Here is a 26,811-nt window from a genome sequence, read left to right on the forward strand (position 1 = left end):
ATTTGACTCCTTTAGCAATGTTTTATTTTGTAATCTTTAAGATAATATTTTAATTTCCTGTTTATTATGTTGCCTTGACAGTATACTTTATATCTGACTTTCTCCAGTCATGTTCTATTTAATGTGCTGCAAACCACTTTGAGACTTTTTCTTCAAAATATAAAGTAGTATAAATATGAACTGATTAATAATAATTGATAATAGTTGCTATATTCATTGGAGGGGTGAAGTGTGAAGCAATTTATCTTAGATCCAGGTTTGTTGGCAACTGAAAGAACACCCAAACTTGTTTTTCAAATTTTTTTGTGAGTTGCATTAAATGTTTTGTGCACACTGCTTTGTGAGCTAAAGTCACAAAGCAGTATATATGTTTCGTAAGCGGGACTTGACAGGCTTAGAAACAAGAACTTTGCTTAAAACAAGCTGTTTACTGGGTTGAAGTTCACTCCCACTGCTTTCTTCCCAAATACCATTTTATGTGTTGATACAAAAGTATGATTTGAATGCTTTTCAGATGAAAAGGTGCAAGACAGACATTCTATATAGTTAGCAAGCAGCTAATTTTCTCTCTGTACTCTGATTTTCCCTTACATTACCCAAAAGTTACAGGGGTTTTTTTTCAGATACGAAATAAAACACTCAGCTTCTGGGCATTAACAGAGAGAACATGAAAAGGTCACCATGGTGAGCTCATAAGTTCTGCATTCATAACTTGCCTTTCAAAGCAAATAGCCACAACTGCAAGGGCTATTGAAGTAGATCAGTCAGAGCGGCAGGAAATTGTTCACAGCATGATGCACATTTTCTCCTTTTTATTATCACTGTTTTCATTCATAAAGGATCACTTTAATAACCGACAAAGGAAGAAGCTGCCAGGACAACTGAAGTATGCTGCCTCATGCTGTGGCTAAAAGCATTGGTACTTTGTTACTATGAGTAACCACTGCTAAAAATGCTACTGGGGGACACCATTATTCCCTGGTATTAGGACAACATTACCTCCATTTTGCAAAACATGCATAGCTATTTGTGGGAAATGAGGGGTCCTCTGTGCTACTCCTCATTGGCGATCCTTTAGCTGCATGATGGATCGCTTTCCTTTGCATCTGCATCAATTTTTCACATGCAGCTATGAATGGCAAACAGTGGAGGGGTGCATTTATAACTGAGCGAACCACCACCACCACCCTCCAAAATCATCAGAAAACTAGCTAGCAAGTCATAAATCAATTCTAGCAAGTGGGATATGAAAATTTGGCCATGCTGTTTAGCGAAGACCACAGTTTATCTGGTATAACTTTGTTTAATAACAAAAGAATGTTATTAAGGGTGCAAAATTTATGTAAATATTGCCTGCATGCAAATACATGTACACACAGAAAAATGTACTTAAACTGTATTTTTTGTTATTTACATTTAAAAAAGAATACACACATGAAGTAAATTCTAGTTTTTCACACACACACACACACACACACACACACACACACACACACCAATATACAGCTAGCCCTAGGTTTTGGGACTTTACAGTGTTGTGCAGAAAATCAGTATATAACAGCCATTCCAATGTTATCCTGTCCACTCTGATTCCCCCCTTGCCTTATCTTACATGTTTCACATTACTTATGTGAGCCAAGAGGCTAACTAGGACAAAGGAACTTTATCATAAGTAATAATAGACCTAATAACAATGAATAATAATAACTGAAATAGTAAGAAGTATTGACTAATAATGAAAACAAATAAAACAAAGGACAATTGATCCTACAACATTCTGCAAACAGTATCCTTCAGAAGCACAAAGTTGCAAACATTGAAATCAGGGCTTTTTTTCAGACGGAACTCAGTTCCAGCATCTCTCAGGTGGGTGCCATTGCCATTCCAAGAGAACAAGGGAGGTGTTCATGATGAGTTCTGGCACCTCCCCCAACCCCCCCCCCAAAAAAAACAACCCCAACAACAATGGAAGAAAGGTCCTGTTTGACCAGTATTTGACAAGAACCTATGATCTATCAAGTATCCCTAAAAAGTAAATCTCTCCCTTAGAAAGGATTCAATAAGTTCTTCCTGAACTCTCCTGGCATAGTAAAACTAGCCAGGTTGAACAAGTCTCATAGAACTGGAAACTACAAGAATTTTGTCCACAACCTCAGAACACATTAACTAAAACTCATGTAGGCAATTGCAACTTTACTGAAACACAAATAAAAGGCAATTCTGCAGTGGAAACAGAAAAGTTACATCTTTGCATACTGTCATTTCCTAAGGAAATGAGGACTTTAAAATAAATAAATAAACCCTGATGATTCCTGAGACATTAGTTTATAATGCTGCCAACTACATTTTACAAATAGCTCAATCTTTCAAATCCCTCTTTGACAATGATAAATTAACAGTGCTTATAGCTCCAGACAATGTATAATTACCATTTATTTGCAGCATAAAGAGTGAGCAATAGAAGCACATAGTCGTGCTGTAACACGTACTACATGCTCAGGAAGAATGTGCCACTGTTTCAGACCTCTTTTGTCGTTTGAAAATTATGCAAAACTATTTCTTCAGCAGATTTTAATTGCCATTACAATGAAACTGCATTTCATATGTTATCATTGCAGCTTAATATAATGGTTAGCCAATGTGCCTTTGTGCTGTTTTTCCATATATTAGATATTTTATTTTTAATATTTTTTAAATATTGCTTTTATTATTGTCAAAGTACAAATCAGTCAAAATAGACAACAAAGAGACACATAAATATAAATAATATTTATATTCAAAGACCTAGTACAAAAGTTAAGAATAAAGTAGGCCTCCCTTTCATGTAAAGACAAGACACATTAGGGAGGGGAGAACAATGAAGTGAAAGGAAAGCAGCATTAGTTGAAAGTTTCTGAAGAACAACAGCAGAGATTATTTTATGTGGAATTAAAGGGGTAATTCTATTAGTGCTGACATCAACCAGCTGGGTTCTTCATCAACCCAGCTGAGTAGCATGTTTATTGAGGTTGCATGTGCTCTAATTGGCTGTGTAGTTCTGAGGGAGTTTTGCTCTATATGTTTAATTGAATATCTACCTGCTATGTACAGGGCAGGAGGTAAAAAAAAAGAGAGAGCAAACCTCTCTGTTCCTTTCTCTGTTTTTATTCAGTTTCCTCAGTAAAGTGTAGTCAGTATTTCTTTTCTCTCTGGCCTCCATCTGTGTTATTTAAGTGACTTTGCTAACAGAGAAAAGCCAGTGAAAATAGTCGTGTTGAAATAGTGCAGAAATAAAGTCAGGTGGAAGGCCATTCCAACTGAATGAAGCTTCAGGGGAAAGGGAGCTAGGCATGGAATACAGTAGTTTAACCAAAAAGAAACTTGATAGCCATAGAACAGGGAATTGGATGTCCCTTTAGCTGTTGTTGGACTACAACTCCCATCATCCCTGACATGCTGGGTGGGGCTGGTGGAAGCTGGAACCAACATCCAGAGGGCCACAGCTTCCCCATCCCTCCCATAGAGGAACAGGTCCAAGGAAGACTATATGCAGAAAGAAGAGAAGTTTATCTATAAAGGAGTCAGACCTTGGGGGCATTTGAAAGTAAATCCATGAAGCAGACAAGGAAGGTAAGAAGAGAAGAGAAACCAGTTAGGAGGATAGCATGTGAGTGTTGGCTGAAAGGAACCAGGGCAGAAACCAAGGGCCAGGAACTCCAGTATGGAAACAGAAGAGCAAATTGAGGCCTCAGTGCAAGGATGGTTAGGGTTGATCCAAATGTTTCAAACACCTCATATGTGGAAAAATTGCTTCTATATGGTGGTGACATTCCACATGATAGAAGCAGCATTTAAAAACTCTTCTCCAACTTGTTTCACCAAAATAGACGGCTATTTGAAACCTCTCCATTGTAGATCATTTTACATGCAGTGAATTTTGAAGTGAGGGGAAGCAAGCAATTCCTTATATAGTTTCACAAAATCATAGAGCTGAAAGTGGGAAGGGACCCCAAAAGTCATATAGCGCAACCCCTGCAATGCAGATTTCTGGAGTGGTATGAATCCAAGAAAGAACCATGCAAAAACTGTGTCTTTAAATCAGTTTTAGGCACCACTGAGAAGTCATGTTAGTGCATGATTTGGCATGCTTCATGCACTGTTTAATTTCCCTAATTTAGGCCACATTTGTACATACTCCTGCAGCACAAGAGGTGCTTCTTCGCAGCACAGCCCCTCCTGTTCTCATGTTAATAGTTGGAAATACTGCTGCACCTAATTCTCAAGGGAGTTAATATTAGACATCATGCATATTGTGGGATTCCCTTTCAGCGATATGACACGTTCCCGTTCAGCGCAGTAGTTATAATGATTGCTGATATCCACCGCAGTTCTTGGTCATGTCAACACTCCTCAAAGGAGTTAACTCGACTGGTGGCATACAGCTGGAGTTCTAACTACTGTCAGAAAATAGTAATGTATAAGAGGTCTAATTAGTCTGAAGAGTGCTGGTGTTTTTCTTTTTGTCATGGATTATACTAATCTTCTCAGTATGTGCTATAAATGCAGCCATTGGGTTGACTCCAAAGGGCCTCATGAGAGTGGGAAATACACTGTAGGCATACAGGGGGTGCCCCTGATTTATCTCAATTACTTTCTCAAGATGCAACCCCCAACCCACCTCTCAGTGCCACACCCTACACTAAGAATGGCTCAAAACTGTCAGCATTGCATGGGAGGGATTCAAGCACATAGATGTGAAACATTTTTTTCAGAAGAAGAAGAAGAAGAAGAAGAAGAAGAAGAAGAAGAAGAAGAAGAAGAAGAAGAAGAAGAAGAAGAATTTGGGGAACTGTGGTTTAGCCCAGGCTTCCTCAAACTCGGCCCTCCAGATGTTTTGAGACTACAATTCCCATCATCCCTGACCACTGGTCCTGCTAGCTAGGGATCATGGGAGTTGTAGGCCAAATACATCTGGAGGGCCGAGTTTGAGGAAGCCTGGTTTAGCCCCTCAAAGAGCTCCAGTTTCCAACACCCTTAACAAACTACAGTGCCCTCTTTGGGTGGGGGAAAGGTACTTTAAATCACTTTAAAAGTCTGGTGTGTACACAGCCTAGGATTGTGCAATTAAAGTGAATTAATGGGTTCTGTTGCTCTAATCTGCTGGGGGGTGGGAGAATTGGACTCCTTGAGGTTTGGAAACTTAATGGAAAATGCACTGAAAAGTGTGGGATGAGTGAATGACTAGAGGAAAGATGTATAAAATGTCCCGCAAACAAATCACAATTAATTTAGGATAAATGTTCATTGTCATATAGGCCACCCCATAAAGAAATTAAAATGAATGCTCAATAAAGACAGGATAAAATCTAACCTCCAAATCAGGGTGAATGCCAAATAAATAGGTCATCTGGAAAAGTCCCAGCTTTTCAGGGGGCTGCAGTATGGAAAAGATGGGAAAGTTGTCTCCCACAGCAAAAATGTCTCCTCATAACTCTTAGGATCCAACCAATATTTGTGGCTTTCTTCAACTAATGAAAACGCAAGAAAGAATCAGTTGTATCCAACAGTTACATGACTGGAAAGCAGCTTGTGAAACAGCTCTTTCCTCTCACCCTCCTGTGCCCCACTGGATATGCCCAAAGGCCTGTTCAGATGGTTAGGGTGGGTTGCTATAGGATTGCAACAGGAGAAGCATGACCCAAAATATGTGCTTACATAAGGGGAGGGAACCAATGTACATCTATGTAGTTGGAGCCTTAGAGTTCACTTGCAGCAACATATATTTAGGATGAGGTCCCAGATTCTACCAGCATAGTCCACAATGGAATTAAACCAAAGTACTTGGATTTAAATGGTTGTCTTGCTGAAGTCAGCAGAGCCAATTCAGCTAAAACCCAACTAACATGGTTGCCAACTGAGGTGTTAAATGCTTACATTGTATTTGAAAATGCAACAGTGGCTATTATGTAATTTTGTACTGGTTACAGATTTACCTTTCTTCTAGATATAAACTAGTTTAATTAATATCAGAAGGATATAACTGATTTGGAAGCATTCCTATTAACTTCTTGGTTTTAAACCAGGACTTTATAATGTACTTCCAAAGAACCAAACCCAGGCCAGCTGTTTTCAGAAACAGACATTTCTTATCTTTCAATATCATTCATTAGAGCATATTAGGGGATGGAAGGAATGCCACAAAACAACAAGGTTTCTAAGTTCCCAGAAGATTTGTTACAAATTCTAAACCAAAGTAGTTCTAGGCCTTAATTTATGTAGACATTTTCCCCTGATATTGGCAGGAGAATGGGGCTTTTTCCTCAGCTAGTGGTAAATATTATATAAATAGAAATTGCTAAAATCTCAGATTCCCAACAACTGGAAATCTTTTTCTGCTGCTCTTGATCTCAAAAGCTGAAACTCCTTCAAGATGACATTAATGTCTCATCTACACTTTGCTAAAATAATAAGGAACATCCATGTGAATCTACATGGCCGTTTATATTCTACACATCAGTAAGGCATCTTCCCAAATTATAAAACTTTTCTGTCAGCAAATCATATTGTTAATATATCTTAATCTTAAAAAATAAAAAATAGGGCTCAGTACCAATTCACATGTCTGGTAAAAGCATTCTGCACCAAATATGACCAAACAAGAGATTGATGTAGTTTGGTGACAGAAGCCAGGGAATCCTTGGTTCAACTCTTACCTGAGCCGCACATTCACTGATTAGCTTACAATACAATCCTGTGCATGTCTATTCAGAGGTAAACCCCAGTGAGTTCAGTGGGACTTACTTCTTGGGAAGTGTTTATATTAGAGATAGCTCAATGTGGTGTCCCCCAGATGTTGATGAATTCCAACTCTCAATGGATCCAATCACAATGGCCAGTGGTTAGGGAGGTTGGGAACTGTAACCCAACAACATCTAGAGGGCACCATGTTGGCTATCTCTGATATACAGGATTGCAGCCTTTAAAGACACAATTCTTTCAGCCTCAGTGCACCATCACCCCACCGTGTGCAATATTGGGCATAATAATGTGGGCATCTTGTAAGGATGATTGAGATGAGAAAATACTTTGAATATGCAGAAATAGATCATTGTTGTTGTTTAGTCATTTAGTCATATCCGTGACCCCATGGACCAGAGCACGCCAGGCACTCCTGTCTTCTACTGCCTCCCACAGTTTGGTCAAACTCATGTTAGTAGCTTCGAGAACACTGTTCAACCATCTCGTCCTCTGTCGTCCCCTTCTCCTTGTGCCCTCCATCTTTCCCAACATTAGGGTCTTTTCCAGGGAGTCTTCTCTTCTCATGAGGTGGCCAAAGTATTGGAGCCTCAGCTTCAGGATCTGTCCTTCCAGTGAGCACTCGGGGCTGATTTCTTTAAGAATGGATAGATTTGATCTTCTTGCAGTCCATGAGACTCTCAAGAGTCTCCTCCAGCACCATAATTCAAAAGCATCAATTCTTCGGCGATCAGCCTTCTTGATGGTCCAGCTCTCACTTCCATACATCACTGCTGGGAAAACCATAGCTTTAACTATATGGACCTTTGTTGGCAAGGTGATGTCTCTGCTTTTTAAGATGCTGTCTAGGTCTGTCATTGCTTTTCTCCCAAGAAGCAGGCGCATTTTAATTTTGTGGCTGCTGTCACCATCTGCAGTGATCATGGAACCCAAGAAAGTAAAATATCTCATATGTAAGGTATTATAATAGTGTTTGTGCATCTATCGTATTAGGATAAAGTGGTGGTGTTGGTGTTATAGTCAGGACAAAACCATTGCAGCTGCATAAACAATTATGGGTTCTCCTCCTGCTGAAGGGCTATAGCTCAGTGGGAGAGATCATGCTTTGCATATAACAGGTCCCAGGTTCAATTCCTGAGGTCTCCAGGTAGGTCTAGAGAAGCCTTCATGTCTGGTACCATAGAGAATTGCTGCCGGCCATTGTAGACAATAGTGAGCTAGTGAAATCAATGGTCAGTGGTCCTTCCTATATTTCAATGGACTACAGTTCAGACTACAGTGGTACCTTGGTTCTCAAACGCCTTGGTACTCAAACAACTTGGAACCCAAACACTGCAAATCCAGAAGTAAATGTTCCGGTTTGCGGACTTTTTTTGGAAGCCGAACGTTCTCCGTTTTCAGTGTTATGCTTCCGATTTGAGTGCCACACTTCCATTTTGAGTGTTACGCTGAGGTCTGTCTGTTTTTGCTATTTTTTGCGGTTTTGTGGCTTTTTTGTGACTGTGTGGAACCCAGTTCAGCTACTGATTGATTGATTGATTGATTGATTGTGTGACTGCAGTACATTGTTTATTGCTTTCATTTTATGGATTAGTGGTCTCCTTAGATAGTAAAATTCATGTTAAATTGCTCTTTTAGGGGTTGTTTTTAAAAGTCTGGACCAGATTAATCCATTTTGCACTACTTTCTATGGGAAAGGGCGCCTTGGTTTTCAAACGCTTTGGAATTTGAGAACCAAGGTATCACTGTATATAATTATTTTCCTCAGCCAGCTTAATGTCATCAAGAAATATGTCATTCATTTATATAAAAAAATGCTTATATACTGCTGTATCATAAATAGATATCATATATCATAGCAGTTTGCAATATAAAAACATAAAACCAAACAATAACATCATAAAAAGTTAAAAACAAGTTAAAGGCAAAAAGAAATTAAAAGCAGACATCAACAGACCATTGTGATTGATGTACTCTTAATTGCCTGCATAGGCCTGGCAGAATAGAAAAGTTTTCAGCACGCATTTAAAAGTTGGCACATAAGGCACCCGCTGAATCTCTATTGGCAAGATTATTCCACCAGACTGGGCCAATGACATGAAAGGATCAGTTTCTCATTGTAGAACCCAATCCCAAATTGGTTTAATGAGAAGTTAAGCGCTATTCAGCCCTACACACTTTAATGGGAATTGTTTGCTAAAGTATTAAAGGTAAAGGTAAAGGGACCCCTGACCATTAGGTCCAGTCGTGTCCAACTCTGGGGTTGTGGCGCTCATCTCGCATTACTGGCCAAGGGAGCTGGTGTACAGCTTCCGGGTCATGTGGCCAGCATGACAAAGCTGCTTCTGGTGAACCAGAGCAGCACATGGAAATGCCGTTTACCTTCCTGCCGGAGCGGTACCTATTTATCTACTTACACTTTGATGTGCTTTCGAACTGCTAGGTGGACAGAAGCTGGGACCGAGCAACAGGAGCTCGCCCCATTGTGGGGATTCGAACTGCCGACCATCTGATCAGCAAGCCCTAGGCTCTGTGGTTTAACCCAAGGCGCCACCCGCATTCCTTGCTAAAGTATTAGGAAATATTAAAAGATGTGATTAACTTAGGTCAGCAGCCTTGGATGAAGAGAGCCATTCAGATGTTGGTTGAACAGAACTTATGGACTAATGGCAATGGGTCCTTACCATGTTTTACTTGCTGCAGTAGGTCTACTATGACTGCCTGCAAGGGATTTTAGCCTAGCTAGTCTCCATCCGATTCATACATCTGATGAAGACAACTGCAAGCAAAATCAGTGCATGGCCAAGTTCTCACATTTCGCGCTGAGAGGAAAGACTCCAGATTTTTCCAGGACCAGTTACTCAGTACATCTGATTATGTGCTATGGTGTCAAAATGTGACTGCAGTCAGCTGCCTTGTAGGCATGCTCTTATCCTTTGAGACCCATACAGCAACAACTGCTTCTTCCAACCTTCTGCATCAGACTGCATCAATAGCAGTTTGATGCATATTGCAGCTGGATGTCTGAAAAGTGCTGCCAGAACTCAAATGCTTCCTCTGTGGCTGGCTGTCCTCCTTGACAGTGATGGGCTGGAAAATCTCAGGAGAGGATCAGTGCTCAGGGTATTCCGGCAATTCCTGGGTTGGCCAGGGTCCAAGGTGGAGCTGCAGAATTCATTGAAACAGAATATGGAAGTTGACTGTCAAGCAGTCATAAAATCCAAATCTCAATGTAAAATACAATAAATACAAAAATAAATTGCAATTAGGTTTAATAACCTTCTGTATTTATGCGATCTAATGTGCCATTGAATCTAATGTGCACCTCAATTTTCAAAACCTTGAAAGCAAAGAAGTATTTGCTGGCACCATCAAATCTAATGCACACCCTAACTTTCGTGACATAATTTGGCTTTAAAAGGTGTGCATTACATTTGAGTAAATACAGTAGATTATATGTTCTAGTTAGGCAAAACAAGACATTGTATAATAAATGTAATATGAATTGCTAATTGATCAATCAATCAGTAAAATTTATTTGACCATCAGTCAGTACACAATCATTATCCATACAAAAATTAAAACGTCTAAACATCTCAAGGAGCTTAACACTAAAACATACAATGAGAAGTAGATTATACATTTAGACTCATGTCAATACTGTTGATTTTAACCTTACGGCGTTTAAGGGCCAAAAAAAGAAATTTCCCCACCAAGAAAGTTGTGGTACCAGTGAAATTGTTCAACAAGAACAAAACCTGTCTTTCTCTGTCTACTAGGCTAAATTGGCCTAGGAGTGGAGCTATAAGTTTTTGTCTAAGATCTGCATAAAATGGGCAGGTCAAAAGGATATGTTCAGTTGACTCAACCACTCCCTGGGCACAGGAACAGGATCTCTGGGCATATGGGTCTCCCCTGTATCTTCCCCACAAAACCGCCGATTCCAGAACATTTAACCTAGCAGCTGTGAGGAGTCTGCGGTATTCCACAAAGTGAATTTCCGCCAGATAAGGGACTGGTGAAATCTGGAATATCTGATTCCCCAAAACACCCCAGGTTTCACAAGGGCAATATCCTCTTGTCTAGCAATGTCCCTCAGTCTTTGAGAGATCACAACTTTAGCTTGACTGAATGTCATAGACTCCAGGAAAAGACTTGACAGTCCGCAGGTCTGCACTTCGTTTAAAGTCTCTTTTTCCCACGATGATTGGAAGTCATCCCTCAGTATCAAGGGGGCCATGCCCACTGGGTTAAAACATAGTTTAAGCCATAGCCAGAGTTTTGTCTTCAAGGCCACATATCGAAAAGCTTGCCAACCCACCTCTAGTCTCATGACCGCACCTGCTACAGACGGGGGGGATCCTGAGAATGGCTCTAAGAAATCGGGTTTGAACAGCTTCTAATCTCAGAAGATCCCTACATGCACCCAGGGATATGCCCACCAACATGAGAGGAAGGACTTTCCAATTTCTAATTGAAAGAGTATCCCTTACAAACTGTTAGCCAGTTATTATTGTTGTTGTTGTTGTTGTTGTTGTTGTTATTCACTTTCTCAGTCCCTTTTCAGTCAAATAAAAGTCTCCCACACAGTACAAAAGCACTAAAAATAAAGCATTAACAACCACAAAGCATTAAAAATAGTATTCCATAATTGTAATATTGTGCCCCCAAGGTGCAGAGAAACCACAGGCAGCAAGCCCCAGGTGAGATTGCAATCAACACAGGACAAGCATTTGAAATTTGCCTGGCCGTGCCTTCCTTTTATGCCCAGGGAGTGGACCAGAGTAAAACCTGTGTGTGTGTAGGCTTCACCTTGGTCCACTGGCTAAGCCACACCCCCAAGCTCCCTACAATTCTTAATAATACACTGAGGACATTGTTTTTATTTGTTACTATGTTGTGTATTTTTGTGTTTTTATATTGTAAACTGCCCTGTGATCCTTGGACAAAGGGTGGCATCGAAAACTATTAAAATAATGGAAGTAAATGATGTGAATTTGCTTGGATACTATTCATGTTGAATTAAGGGTGCTATTTACTATTTAGTCAAATACTAACAATTTCAATAAGGCTTCAGCATGATACGAATGTGTAACTTGCATGTATCTTGAGCACAAAGCTTAAGTATTGCTCTTGTATTCATATGGCAGTGAATCACACTTTCATATTGTGTGATGAAATGGTTATATCTTGCACAGCATACTAAAAAATCCAGCCTAAAAGTGAGCATAGAGTGGGAACTGTGACTGAGGAAAATTTTGAAGTGGCCAGAAGAGCTGGTGGATGGTATTGAAATATCAAATTTAAAAGGGGGGAGAAGTGCCTGCATTTTAGTGAGTGGCACAAATCGCAGTACTTAAGCCAAGGGAAATGAGATGAGAGTGTTTTTGTACTTACGATTATGTGGCTATGTGGCCAGGCACAGTAATGGAAAATGCTGTGGAATTCAGAGACTCGAATCAACTCACCATCTGCAATAGCAATATAATTCCAGGAAAGATAGCTGTTCAGTCTTGTTTTGCTTTTGTTTCATAATGGGATGGTGTAAGATTGTTGCAGGAAGTAGTGAATTGCTGAGAGTGTGGACTTGGCCAGACACATGAAGAAAACACTAAAATGTGAGTGATTTATTTCAAGCTACAGTAAGCAGAAACCTTTTCAGGCTTGAAAACTGTTTCTTCAAATCTGTGACATTCATTTTTCTAAGTATGTTTAGATCAAGTTTGCAGATGACACCAAATTAGGAGGGGTGGCTAATACCCCAGAGGACAGAATCACACTTCAAAATGACCTTAACAGATTAGACAACTGGGCCAGAGCAAACAAGATGAATTTTAACAGGGAGAAATGCAAAGTACTACACTTGGGCAAAAAAAATGAAAGGCACAAATACAGGATGGGTGACACCTGGCTTGAGAGCAGTACATGTGAAAAGGATCTAGGAGTCTTGGTAGACCACAAACTTGACATGAGTCAACAGTGTGATGCAGCAGCTAAAAAAGCCAATGCAATTCTGGGCTGTATCAATAGGAGTATAGCGTCTAGATCAAGGGAGGTAATAGTACCACTATATTCTGCTCTGGTCAGACCTCACCTGGAATAATGTGTCCAGTTCTGGGCACCACAGTTCAAGAAGGATACTGACAAGCTGGAACGTGTCCAGAAGAGGGCAACCAAAATGGTCAAAGGCCTGGAAACAATGCCTTATGAGGAACGGCTTAGGGAGCTGGGTATGTTTAGCCTGGAGAAGAGAAGGTTAAGGGGTGATATGATAGCCATGTTCAAATATATAAAAGGATGTCATATAGAGGAGGGTGAAAGGTTGTTTTCTGCTGCTCCAAAGAAGCGGACACGGGGCAATAGATTCAAACTACAAGAAAGAAGATTCCACCTAAACATTAGGAAGAACTTCCTGACAGTGAGAGCTGTTCGGCAGTGGAATTTGCTGCCAAGGAGTGTGGTGGAGTCTCCTTCTTTGGAGGTCTTTAAGCAGAGGCTTGACAGCCATCTGTCAGGAATGCTTTGATGGTGTTTCCTGCTTGGCAGGGGGTTGGACTGGATGGCCCTTGTGGTCTCTTCCAACTCTATGATTCTATGATATCTATACTATTTAACAGGGGTGTCTTGCCCATAGAGGCAAGTGGCGCGGGGCGCCGGGGCACCAAGTTCTGGAGGGTGCCAGGGAAGAAGCGGAGGCTGGACGTGGCGCCTCCCGGCATCAGCTCGCTGCCCTCACCCGCTTCCGCCATGCCGCACCGAAGCAGCACCACGCCCGGAGCCTCTGCCTGCCATGGCCACCGTGGCACAGGTGCCAGGAAAGAGGTGGAGGCTGGGTGTGGTGCGGCACCTCCCGGCATCAGCTCACTGCCCTTTCCCGCCTCGCTGAAGCAGCGCTGCGCCCAGAGCCTCCGCCTCTTCCCCGCCGAAGGAGCTGTCCTCCAGCCGCTGCCTGCCTCTTCCAGCCCCGCAAAGCTGCCGGCAGCGCCATAAAAATGCCGGCAACTCTGGAAAATTGGGGGGGGGTGCCGGAGGGATCTTTGCACGATGGCACCGGATATACTTAAGATGGCCCTGCTATTTAAAATTCTGTGTTGAACAGATGAGGTCAGGTTGAAATGGTTCTACCAAGATAACTTCTGAGTCCTGGATAAATTGTACTTTGCTGAGGACAGTTTTTGTTGGTAGATCATGTTTCTTCATCAATTTTTTTAAGCCTGTGAGCACATTTTGAATTTTGGGAATGTGCGATGTGTGCCGGTCACAAAATGGTAGCCAGGGTATGTGTGGTGTCTGCCGTAGGAATGTGGCATAATACAAAATGGAAGCTTTAGGGTGTGGCATAACAAATCATGGCTGTCATATCTAGAAGAGCAGAAAAAGGACACAGGAACAGCGTAGGCATGCCATCTTGTGGATTTATGAGGGGCTGTTTACTGAGACCCTTTGCAGGCAACCATAGGAGGCAACGGCAGATGTGTCAATGCCTGAAGACACTGGTTTGGCAATCCATTCTTTAAAGCAATAGTTTTACATGATTGCAAAGGCATCAAGAAATATTAAAACTAGAAGGGAAAAGGCAATATTTCCAGGTCCTTTCTAAAAGCGATAAGAAAAGAGAGGCAGTCTAGTGGAAGGATGGGAAAGGACAGTCAATAAAAAGGCCCTTTTTCCTGTCACCTGCAATCTCACTTCAGTCAGTAGAAGTGCTCTGGGAAGGCTATTGATGAAGATCTTACCAAGTAGGCTTTTGTGGGATAAAGTGTGTACTCTAGTTTCCATTTAGGACTTTAACAGATAAAACATGCACCTGTCCAGTGCTATTTTTCTAGAAAAAGAGGTGCCAGAACCAACCATGAACACCTCCCTCATTCTCTTAGAATGGCAATGGCGCCCAGTAAGCTGCAGTGATTCAGCTGCCCCACCATGCAAAGAGGGTACATTCTCCTTTAAACTAGTCTGACTATACCCTGCCCCCACCAACACTGCTTCCACCATTTGCAGTCAGAGAATGCCTTTCAATTTGGATATAAAAGGGCATGTGTGGTCATAAGCCAGATAGGGATTGGCACACCAGTTAGAGTTGGACAAATCCATTTTGGGCTAAAAATGCAAGCTGGGCATCCAGGAACAATGCTGGTTTTTTGCTGCCTATTACTAGTAATACAACTGGTAAGGTTGTATAATATAGCAATAACCACATTATTGCTAGCTGTAGGGATCACATCACTGGGTTTTTCTGTTGGATATAATATGGGCATGATATATTAGATTGTGGAAGGATAATTTCAATAGGCAAATGAATAAGTTCATATTTCCACTCTCTCTCACACACACACCTATCACACACGCAAAAAGGATTTGGACATGAGATATTGTCCACCTTGGCCATATATATCTTGTAAGTGGTTTGTTGAGTACAAAATCATTGCCTTCTACAGACACTGGCCGGTTCATGTTAGACTATAAATGTAATGCAAGTAAAAGGTTACATGAAATCCAATGCAAATACAATTTCATCTTGAACAGCATTCTTAAGTATGAATCTAATTGAACTGTGAGCTCTCCAGCAGTCATTTATTATTATGATATATCTGTTCCTTTAAAATAAGCTTTCATGGAAATGGGTAATTGACTTTATTGTACTTTTAACCAAAGGCAATTGACTGGAAAATAGCACTATCATTTAGCCTGATCTTTCATTTGGATTGCTAAAAAGTACATGTGGAAGAGAAAGGGCAACCATTAATTGATAGCTTAAGAGAGCTATTGTTTATGTCCTTGACAAACTATTACTACTACTACTACTACTAAAATTGTTAACCAAAATGTGGGGTGGTCAGCTTTGTGAGAGTGCTCCAGAATTTAGTCACCTACCTTTAAGAATGATAGGAATTGGCATTAGGCATCTTATTATGTACACGAAGGTACTCCTTTTCACATACCGGTACTCAACTCAACGCAAAGACATCAGGCAGGAGGGCCAGCAGGGCAATGTTATGGTGGGGCTAGTGGTGTGCAGTCCTACCCCCTCCAGTTATTTACTTTATTGATGGATCTTGCATGGTTAGGAATAGTGACTTCTGAGAGCAGTACCAATTTGTGATAACACAGTCCTCATAGCTTTGCTGTGCTATAATAGTGGGTGCTCCCAGTTTTGAGCTTAATATTGCAAATGGGTTGCTGAGATTTGGCATAGGGGTCATTGGCAATAGTGGGTGTTTTTTATCTCTCTCTCTTAATTTATGAGAGGGGAGAATATAGGCTAGCATGTTAATGATGATGCCATGTGGATGCTGGTGGAAATGCACACATGAGGAGCAGCAACCCAACAATCAGAAAGCACCCTAGGCTACCTGAAGTTGATATGGGGAAAGAAATTGGATCTGGGCTTATTGGAACGCCTAATTCCTGGCTTTATGTATCTGCTAGTCTGTTATTACCTGTAAGTACCAGGTCTTAGATTACAGGGCTGTATATAACTAAGACTTTTAACAAGAAGTTGCACTATCCACAATGGACTATATTTCAGTGACGGTACATTGGAGCAATTTGATCTGGGAACCATGAGTGATGATGTACAGCAGAATTATTTTTGCAGAGCTGAAGTCTTCATACATCTATTTTTCTTGCAAAATTCAGCTTTTAGGTGAGACTAGTTCCTCCCATGGAAGTAATCCTGTTCATAAATATAACATGTTATTTGAACTCTAATCATATAATTAATGCTCTCCATCAAATTCAAAATAAGTAAGGCCTTTATTGGTGTGAGTGAACATAAACTGAAGTTCACCAGATTCTGTTTTATCTGGTTTGAGGAATCACAGCTGGTTGACCGGAAGGGAAGGATTATGAAATGTAGATGCAGAGGTTACTGTTATCTAGACTAGCACATTCCAGGGCTAGCCCTTCTTTTAAGATTTTGAGGAGTGTGAGGGAGAAGCAGAAATATTTCTTTGTTGAAACATCTCCAAGAATTGAAGTTTTATTCCAGCCTTTACTTCCCCTTTCTCACCATCCCCAGGTTCCATATTCTCACGGAAAGGCAGAGATTTTGAACAAAACATGATTTGCCACCTACTCAACAGATTTTACTAACCATATAATGACTCTGAGGCTGTTCTCTGAATTGTGACTTTTTTCTAATGACTGCTCTTCTTGACAGAAGGTATGGGGGTGGGAGAGAGTTTGTATTTCAAGAACGGTATTGTTATCTCAGCACTAAACGTGTATTTATTTGGAAGCAAGTGTCATAAATTTAAATGGAGTTTACTTTCAAAACCTGGGTGTTTAGGATCATAGTCTGAACCCCTCACTCCCTACACCTGACCACCAACAGCTCAAGCACTATCACACTATCACACAGAGCCGCATCAAAGGTTTTTCTAGTTGCAGTTATGCACAGCGAAGGCACAGTGGTTGTCAGGTTGCTGCTCAGCCTCATCCAGGCAACATTCTCCCACCTAATACATCAGCTTATAGGAACCTCCTTTCCCCCCGATCTTAAACCACAATGTGTTATTTTCACTAGCATGTGCATTTTTATGCACACTTTTCCCTAGCACATGCTCTTTTTCACCCACTTCTTGGCAGGAGAACTGTGTTTCAGTTCGTGTTATGTTTATTAAAGTGCAAAGTGGTAGGTTTTCCTTTAAATACAAACTGAATCCAATTATTCCACTTCCCTAGCCAGAGCCATTGACAGGCAGAGCCAGCTCCTTATTGGCTGTCAGCAGATTGGGAGCTGGCTGAGGCCAGACTATGGCCATGGGCTCCATTCCCCCTTATGGGCCAGCCCCCGTTATTCCGCAAGTGTCACAGACGATTGTGAGGTGAGGCAGGTGAGGCAACTCCAGAAATCCTCTCTGTAAGATTCCCTTGAAAGCGATATGTATAACCCACTCCTCTGTCCCACTCACCTTCACCAAACACATGGGGTTTCTTCTTGGGAAAATCAAGTACAGGTAATTTAAAGCCAAGATTATGCTCACCCTGGCTCTCAAAACCAAGACTGAAAATAGAAGCATTCTGACCCAATTGCTGCTATCTGAATTGTGTGGGACATTTCAGAGAAACACTCTATTGTGCACTTCAGCCTGAGAAGATATATTACGCAAGGAGAAAGGGACATAGTAACTCCAGAGACACCCCTCTCCCTTTCTGCTAAATTGAGCATAGTACTGCCTGTGTTTCAGTTTCTCAGAGTGCTTTCTGCCATCTGTTTTTAATTTTTCTTTAATTTCCATTCACGGCCTTTGGACTACTCCCATGTTCAGAAGAAAACAGCAATTAAGGCTAACATTATCTGGGTGCCTCTTCCAGGCTATAAACTTAAAATTGTTGGCATAAGCAAATATTCCGTATCAATCTTTTACCAGCAGACCAGTGTCGTTTTCTATTATTTTGCTTTGCAAACACATGAGTAGAGGCATGTTATGCCCCCACTACTTTCATACTAGTGCTGGTATGTGAGAATACTGGAATACTCATTCTAATTCTAGCCTAAAGCCTGCTGCAGTCCAGCCAGCCTTGGAAAATAATGTTAGAGTCCTTCATAACAGCCCTGTGAAGGCACAACATGGATTCTTGCCAATTTATCAAATGAACAAAAAGGAAGCATCATTCCAGAGGTGGCCCTAAGTGCCACCACATAAGCCTATCACAGTTGTCACATATTAGCATGACACCCTCCATACATGTTTTAAGGCAGGAGCGGGGAATCTGAGGCCTAGAGGGCTCCTTGGGAGACCCCCTGACTAGCCTTGCTTCACACCCTCTTTTGTGTGCTTTTGCCTGCCTGGAATGTGTCGTTGACCCTTGATCATGACTCATAGGATCTAGAAAGGGGTGTGTGTATAACTTGATCTATACTTATTGCTCTATTTTACCTCTGCCCCACCCATGAGAAGGGAATGCTGCCTTCAGATGTCTCAGCCCTGTTTTAAAGTCTGTAATGTATCACTCTGTTTCAGATACGCAATGATTGTGGTTTCACTCATTGTGAGCATAATACAGTCAAAATCAAGTCCTGTTGCTACTAATGGAAGAGTGGTGACCATTTGCTTAAGTCGGCAATGGAAATAAATGGAACTGGCAAGCGTTGTTTAGAGGAGAGGTGAGCAAGAATCTTCCCAGTCCAACCAAGTTTACCTATTTCAGGTATGTCCTACAACCTGTTATTCCATATGCAAGCAACTTAGAATGATTGACACATTGTTGTTGATTCCACATCCTCTTTCGGAGGACAAAAAAGTTTGCAAAAACATTCATGAAATGAATGCCAGCTTGGCTCCTAGCCTAGATATGGTCCGTTTGCAAGCTATTACCTCCATTGACCCCAATGGAATATTTTTTTTGGCAAGTGATAATAACATCTGGCTGCATGTGGAAATGATCCTTGATGCCATCCAGATGTGCTGAAACAACAAATGAAACCTTTGGGCCACGAGTGCCCAGTTGCTAGTGGACCTACAGTACTACAGTTTTTCTCACAGATATTTACAAACTTTCTTCCTCTGCCCTATTGATCTGTGGCATTAGAAGCATGGTGAGAACTGAATAGCTACTGTAGACAGTTAAGCTCTTGTTAACTACTCTTATCTCTTTCATCCCTCACTTCCCTCCTCTCCTTTTCCATTCTCAAAATGAGGACTATAAATTTTTTAGGTGAATTATGATCAGCTCACCAGGAGAAGATACGGAAAGTGTTCTCCTGCTACCACTGTGTCCATCCACCTTTTCCACTTGCTAGGGTTCCTAAGCTTTTAACAGCTACATATCTGGCAAGAAATCAACAAGTACTGCTTTCACAGCATAGGAAACAATGAAGATAGGTCTATCCATTGACTTTGTACCTTCCAAGAAGCTAGTAAAGGTAAAGGGATCCCTGACCATTAGGTCCAGTCGCTGACAACTCTGGAGTTGTGCCGCTTATCTCGCTTTACTGGCTGAGGGAACCGGCGTACAACTTCCAGGTCATGTGGCCAGCATGACTAAGCCGCTTCTGGCGAACCAGAACAGCACACGGAAACGCTGTTTACCTTCCCGCTGGAGCGGTACCTATTTATCTACTTGCACTTTTTGTGGTGCTTTTGAACTGCTAGGTTGGCAGGAGCAGGGACTGAGCAACGGGAGCTCACCCCATTGCGGGGATTTGAACCGCCGACCTTCTGATCGACAAGCCCTAGGCTCTGTGGTTAAACCCACAGCACGCACCGCATATGTGCACAAATCCTGCCAGCGGGGGAGTGGAGTGGGGCAGATAGCAATTCTGATTTATGTACTTGCTCATTTTAGAGTATGTCAGTATTGCTGTTGTGAGTCATACTGATTATATGCAGCACTGTTTGCAAAGTCAAGGCTGCATTTATTCAAGGCAAATAATATTAAGAAGTTCTTATAAAAGAGAAAGGACATATAATTTGACATGTAACTGATCAAGATCTTGTACAACTCAGCTTTCTCATGTTGAAAAAAACAAGAACACATATCAGGATCATTTTATTAAGTGGCTTTGGAGAAACAATTAAGTTTAACATTTACTTCTCATTAGAATTCAAGATACAGCAAAACAACCCCTTCTAACTGAAATGTTGGTGCATCTTTCAGAAAACATTACTAGTATGCATTAGCTTTAGAAATTGGGTCTTGGTTTTGAAACACTTTCTTGATGGACTCGCATTACAAAAGTGCTTTTGAATAAATATGCAATTATAATGAATTTCCAGAAAGCATTTCCGCCCTGCCCCCCAATTAACAATACAGTGGACGCTCAAGTTGCAAATGTGATCCTTGCGGGAGGCACGTTCGCAACCCGCAGCGCCACTTCTGTGCACGCGTGGGTCACGATTTGGCGCTTCTGTGCATGCACCGAAACCTGGAAGGAACCCGTTGTGGTACTTCCGGGTTCGGCACGAGCGCAACCCGAAAAACATAACCCACAGCTTTCGCAAGCTGAGGTATGACTGTACAAAGAAAATTATTTACAAGGGATTCTTTGGCCTAAAATAAGCTTTTCTTAATCTCAAATACAGGATTGCTTTCCACAAACTATGGCTCTCTCTCTCGCTCTCTGTCTCTGTTTCCCAGGATTCCCACATCCTCTGAATAATCAATCTTTCCTCCCCTTGCTCTAGGAATGTGGTAGAATGATGCTGCAGCAATCTATTTTGATTAATTTTGAGATTAGATTCTGTTTTATCACAGATTAATTGCATATTGGTCTGGGCTGTACTTCCCCTATTGAAACGAGAGTTGTGCAGAATTATAAAGCTATTTGAGATTTTATGCAAAAAGTGTGCAGTTGAGAGGCATGAAAATTATTCTGCAAAATCCCTCTATCTTTTAGGTTTTTCATCAATTTTGTTACAATGCATCTGAGGATGAATAAGGGATTACTACTGCCTTCATTCTGCATAGGGAAGAAAGAATTAATTGTCATTGCTCAAGCAATGACTTACAATACTGCACTACCAACTTAATTTCCTGCCACCACTCTACAATGAATTTTTCACCCTGATCCAGTTATGGATGTGTTATAGTTACAGGTAGGTAGCTGTGTTGGTCTGCCATAGTAAAAAAAAAAAAAAAAAAACTTCTTCCAGTAGCACCTTAGAGACCAACTAAGTTTGTTCTTGGTATGAGCTTTCGTGTGCATGCACACTTCACACACGAAAGCTCATACCAAGAACAAACTTAGTTGGTCTCTAAGGTGCTTGTTGTTGTTGTTCAGTCGTTCAGATCGTGTCCGACTCTTCGTGACCCATGGACCAGAGCATGCCAGGCACCCCTATCCTCCACTGCCTCCCACAGTTTGGCCAGACTCATGTTGGTAGCTTCGAGAACACTGTCCAACCATCTCATCCTCTGTCCTCCCCTTCTCCTTGTGCCCTCCATCTTTCCCAACATCAGGGTCTTTTCCAGGGAGTCTTCTCTTCTCATGAGGTGGCCAAAGTACTGGAGCCTCAACTTCAGGATCTGCCCTTCCAGTGAGCACTCAGGGCTGATTTCTTTAAGGATGGATATGTTTGACCTTTTTGCAGTCCATGGGACTCTCAAGAGTCTTCTCCAGCACCATAATTCAAAAGCATCAATTCTTCGGCAATCAGCCTTCTTTATGGTCCAGCTCTCACTTCCATACATTACTATCTAAGGTGCTACTGGAAGAAAAAAAAAATTAGTTTTTATTTTTTTTTATTTTGTTTTGGTTGTGTTATAGTTAGTTACACACGAGCAGTTGAAGCAAAGTAGGGTATGTATTCAGCTGTACATCGGAATGCATATCTCCATCCACATTCTAAACCAGATCGTCAACTTCAAATTGAAACCATTGACCTGTTTGTCACCTTAGCAATGGGAAAACATTCGCTCTTCTCTGAACACCTACACCCTTGTGAATATTGTTCTGCCTTTCCACCCATACGAAAGGGTGCAAAAAATACAAAAGGGTGCTTCTCAGGGAGAAAAACGCCTATGAAATGACACACAAACACACACTGTTTCCACACTCTTTAAAAATGACTGCTTGTCTCTATGGTGTTCATTGTGCCCAAATTAATAAATCACTGAAATTCCCATTGGGACTGAAACTTTGAGAGGTCAAGCTAGAGTGGAAGTAATACAGATCAGTTTCTCACAGACCCGCTATTAGAACATCTGTTTGTGTCCTCGGTGCCTATTAAGATGTTTACACTGCTAATTGTAGGCATAGCATAGCTACCTTTTTGTATTTTTGTTTTTCTACCAACTTCAGCGGCACAACATCATATATCTAACTTAGGCCAACTGTCAGCATGCCAATTAGTCAATGCCATATATATTTGTATCAGGTACATTCATTTGATAGATGGTAAAACTCACTGGAACTAATAACCTATGAAAATCCTTTGCTAAGACTATGCCCATATCAATTTTCAATGGCAATGTCTTAGTTTAAGAAACTGATTTCTTGACATTTCCATGTCCAGGGATTTTATGTGCAACACAGACACACATGTTGGGAGATTTTACACTAGTCTTATTATGCTTTAGTAACAATGGTGTGCTGTAGTTTAGACCTCATTATTTACTAGATTTTCAAATAAGGCTACTCCTGCTAATCATCAAGATTCTATAAGAACTCAATTCGTCTGAATCTTTTTGGCTCATTCAGCTTGTGTCTATATCAGTGTAAATTGTTTCAAAAATGATACCCAATTAGAATTACAATGCAAAACAAAACTATAAACAGTTCTAAAACAAAATAATATTGCATCTTTTTAATTTTGTTACAGACAACCGACAACCCTTTTCCAGTCCCTTATTACTGACCCCAAGAACTGCAAATGATAATACAGACCCTCATTCAACCTATACATTAACTCCTATCTTCATTATATCTATTTGTGGCCTTGCCCACTAGGTTTGATCTACCTGCTCAGTTCTGGTTTGCACTGAGCTCAGCTTGTACACTGAACATGCCCCATAAGCCAGGGCCACATTTCATTGGATACTACAATTGGACACTGACCCATTCGGAACAAAGGAGATGTGCAAACTGCTTCTCATTGTGAATGAAAACAGTGCCTTTCTATTCCCATAAATGGGTGGGTGCTGGTGTGTGGTTTGCCTACACATTTTTGTAGTCCTGCCTCTTTTTCTGCTCTTCTAGATGTGATAGCCTTTTTTGTGTTATGCCCCCACAATAGTCATTTTGTGTAATATCAACCTCCCACTCCCACACGCAGAGCATTCATTTTGTGACTGACGCCCGCAACACTTTCTGAGGATTACAAATGTACCCAATGGTCCAGAAACATTGGCAACTCCTGCCTTAAGAGCCCCAGCACCACTCTTTTTGAAAATGAAACACTTACTCCCTGTATAATGACTCTGGGAATCATTCCATAACAAGAAACACAAGAGAAGGGTTCTACCAGTAGCTGTATGTTAAATGCCTAAAACACTGAAGAGCTTATTTTTATCAGTTAAAACAATGGTGATGAACTAATTATTTGATTCAGTATACGGCTGTTGCTATAATCCATAATAGCCTTGAATTTACACTGTTGCCCCATTGTGACTATTTCCACACAATTTCATTTCTCTCTATGGGACTAAACCATTGAGTGCTTCCTTAGCAGCCATGAAAATATTTAATTAATTTGCTTTTTATAACTTGAGTAAAAGCAGGCTGTTAATTTCAAGATTCTGATCCTTGTTATATTCAGTGCCTAAGGCCTTGCCTGCCATGCTGGTACGTTCAGTAAAATAAACACAAACACAGTTTCCTCATCCTACTCACTTCATTTCAGGCCAAGTAACCTTTGTATCAGCCTTAAATAAGAGCTAGAGGATGCTTCTAGCAAAATAAGTTACTGACCATATCCTTGGCTAATAAACACCTAGGCCTGTGGCCTGTAGTTTATTTAGCCTAGGATATGGTTATTGCTCATTAGGAGAAAATACCCTCAAGTTATTATTTAACAATCTTTAGCTGGGGAAAAATTGGTGGTGGGGGGAGTAACATATGGTCCAGCTGTCCACGATTTCACCTGAAAAGGTTTTATCAACACCTTTAGCAAAAGCTGCCTCAGGCAACTCATAAAAACATGGAGAAGTCAAGACACTCAAGAAAAGAGCTGAATAAATAAAAATAGTAGTGGCACGTTTAATGTATACTTTTCATTCCAAGGGACCTCTACAGCCTAGAGAAATTTCACACCAGACATAAATGGTAGTTGGTTAAAAAAAAATTAAATTTTTTTAGTAATGCTACTATCAGCTACCAGGCATCTTAATTTTACTCCTTCAGAACACCTGACTTGATTTCGGTTGAGCAACTGTGGCAATGAAGTCTCCAAGTTGTGACTTTTTAGTTGTATGCAGTTTGGCACTACCAAGCGGTATAAGGTGGCACAGGTCAGGAACGAAGAATCCTGACAGTGAGGGTTTCAGGGGCAATGGTATTTCAGTGTGCAGTTATTGTCAAGTTGTTAACTATGTGCTCCTGTGAGGTTGAGCCACAATCTCACTGTATGGTATGTCAACACACTCTCATAGTTGCCTGTCTGTAACGTTTGATATTGTAGCTCTTCATGTGAAACTTACTCATGGTTTCCTCAGTTGCTCATCCTGCTGACGACCCAACCACAGATCAAATCCGTGGTTGGAGGTGTTTGCAACTGAAGTAATTTCACAGAACCTGTCACTTTTGAAGGGCTGCTACCCAAAGGCAAAGAGAACACCTGCAAAGGAGAACAGAACTCACCTAACTGGCAGTGGGAAAACAGAGAGGGCTGTTTGGCTCTTGTTTCGTTAGGCAGATCATGTTTAAATAGCCACATTCAGTTTCCATTCACATTCCATGTATATTCTGTCCCTACAGCAGAGAAGAGAAAATACAGTTAAAAGGTGTTTACAAGCCAAGTCAACCCTGTGATTTGCTACTTGTGTTCATTTTTTGCTTGAGAGGCACACACCTATAGCAGACTTTAAGTCGGCATTCCACAGCCATGAAGAAATTTCTTGTTTGTAAACCAAAGAGGAAGAATTATAAGCCAGACACTTACATCACCTGACAGATGTGTTTCTCAATCACGTAAGTTTATTTAAGGCTTCCTCCCACTTTCTCTCTCTCTCTCTTTTCTTTAACATGAATTGGAATGGGCTAGAAAAGTGGGGAGAAAGTGGAAAATAAAAGGAGGAAACACATGCTGCATTAAAAAAAATAAAGTAATTAATTAACTCTGCTTTCCTATCTGCACTGTCAGAACTACCAAGTCCTCCTCTATGTCTGGAAGTAAATATATTTCCCCCACACTTGTCCGAAACTCTATAGCTACTGGTTGAACGGTAACACATAATAACATGGTAGCGACACATAAAGCTGTCAGTCTTAAAGGGAAATGGATGCCAAAGCTGAGGGGGTAAACAGACTAAATCAATTTGAACATGCATGTTAAGGTCTGTGAAAGGGCAGAGTTTAGTGCTGCTAGGCTGAAAAGCATTTGTCTCTGTCTTGTTGTATTTCCCTACCATGCAGTGGAATACACCCACAGGCCTCTTGCTTGGCTCCAGTCAGGCTCCGTGGCTGATTAATGACAGCTGGAGGTGTCCAGTAATTTCCTCACCTAATAATAAACTACAGTCCAAAAAAAAAGAGTGGTTCCCTCAGGCCCGCCTTTAACAGAACTGTACTCGCCACCAGTAGAAAGCCAATTACCATGTCTGAGATAAGGCACATTTAAGCAGCTTTCCAGGGCCATTTAGTTGGCTTTGGGCACCTCGCCTTTGTCTACCTTTGGACAAGCTATGTTCGGATAATGTCTGGGTCAGTTATATAATGACCTAGTGTTCCAAAAATATTTTTGTCATCCCTGCAGGACAGAACCTAAATTGGAGGACTGTCTCGTCTAAGCACAGATCAAAAGGCCTACGAGCAGCCACACCAACGTAAACACACACACACACACACCCCAATGGCCTTCGCTCCCTTATTCTTTTTCCCAGGGTCACCAACTCACACAACGATGACTACTGTTTCTGGGGCTTAAGCAATCAGTCTGCCTCACAACATCCTACCCAAAGGGGCCCACTAAAACCTTTTATAGGAGAATTTATTCTCCGCAAGAACTTTTCCAGATTCTGTCAGCAATGAAAGATGTGTGTGTATAAAATATGAAGTTAATAAAGGTCGCATTATTTAAAGGGGAGATCTCTTTCCTCATAAAATACTAATTTCTGCATTAACAAGCATGCAAAAGTTGAGTAAATTAATCATGTCCTTAAACATAAGCCAACAGTCCCACCCTCTGCTTTGCCTTGTGCTGCACTACCTTACGTTCAAGAAACATCGATTTGATTTATTCAAGGAAGCTTGTGTGGACTTATAGGGGTGGGGGGAAATGGGCCTGAAAAGCATAATGTGGCTTTTTTAATATAGAAGGTTTAGCTGCAACAACATTTCTATGTACTTGGAAGCTGTGTACTTTAAAAATCAAGGTATTAGTACATTGGCTTGTATGAAGGGGAACCCAAGATATTGTGGGACAAAGAATAAGGTGAGCTTTTTGGATGCTCTGGAGTGAAATCTTGTACTGG

At 41.1% G+C, this 26,811-nt stretch overlaps 2 long non-coding RNA genes across 2 annotated transcripts in view; one reads left to right on the forward strand and one right to left on the reverse strand.

Moving 5' to 3' along the window:
- Positions 1-9,304: 9,304 nt before the first annotated feature.
- LOC117053123 overlaps positions 9,305-26,811 on the reverse strand; it is a 97,217-nt gene continuing 79,710 nt past the window's right edge. The window contains exons 3-4 of the long non-coding RNA XR_004427360.1: positions 24,980-25,090; positions 9,305-9,900 (exon numbers count right to left, since the gene is read on the reverse strand). This is a non-coding gene — a long non-coding RNA (uncharacterized LOC117053123). The remainder of the gene's footprint in view (positions 9,901-24,979; positions 25,091-26,811) is intronic.
- LOC117053124 lies at positions 18,714-26,168 on the forward strand. Its single transcript, XR_004427361.1, has 3 exons — positions 18,714-18,891; positions 25,097-25,309; positions 26,094-26,168. It is a non-coding gene; the product is annotated as an uncharacterized LOC117053124 (long non-coding RNA).

The sequence above is a fragment of the Lacerta agilis genome, chromosome 9 (genome assembly GCF_009819535.1).
Source record: "Lacerta agilis isolate rLacAgi1 chromosome 9, rLacAgi1.pri, whole genome shotgun sequence".
Classification (NCBI taxonomy): Eukaryota; Metazoa; Chordata; class Lepidosauria; order Squamata; family Lacertidae; genus Lacerta; species Lacerta agilis.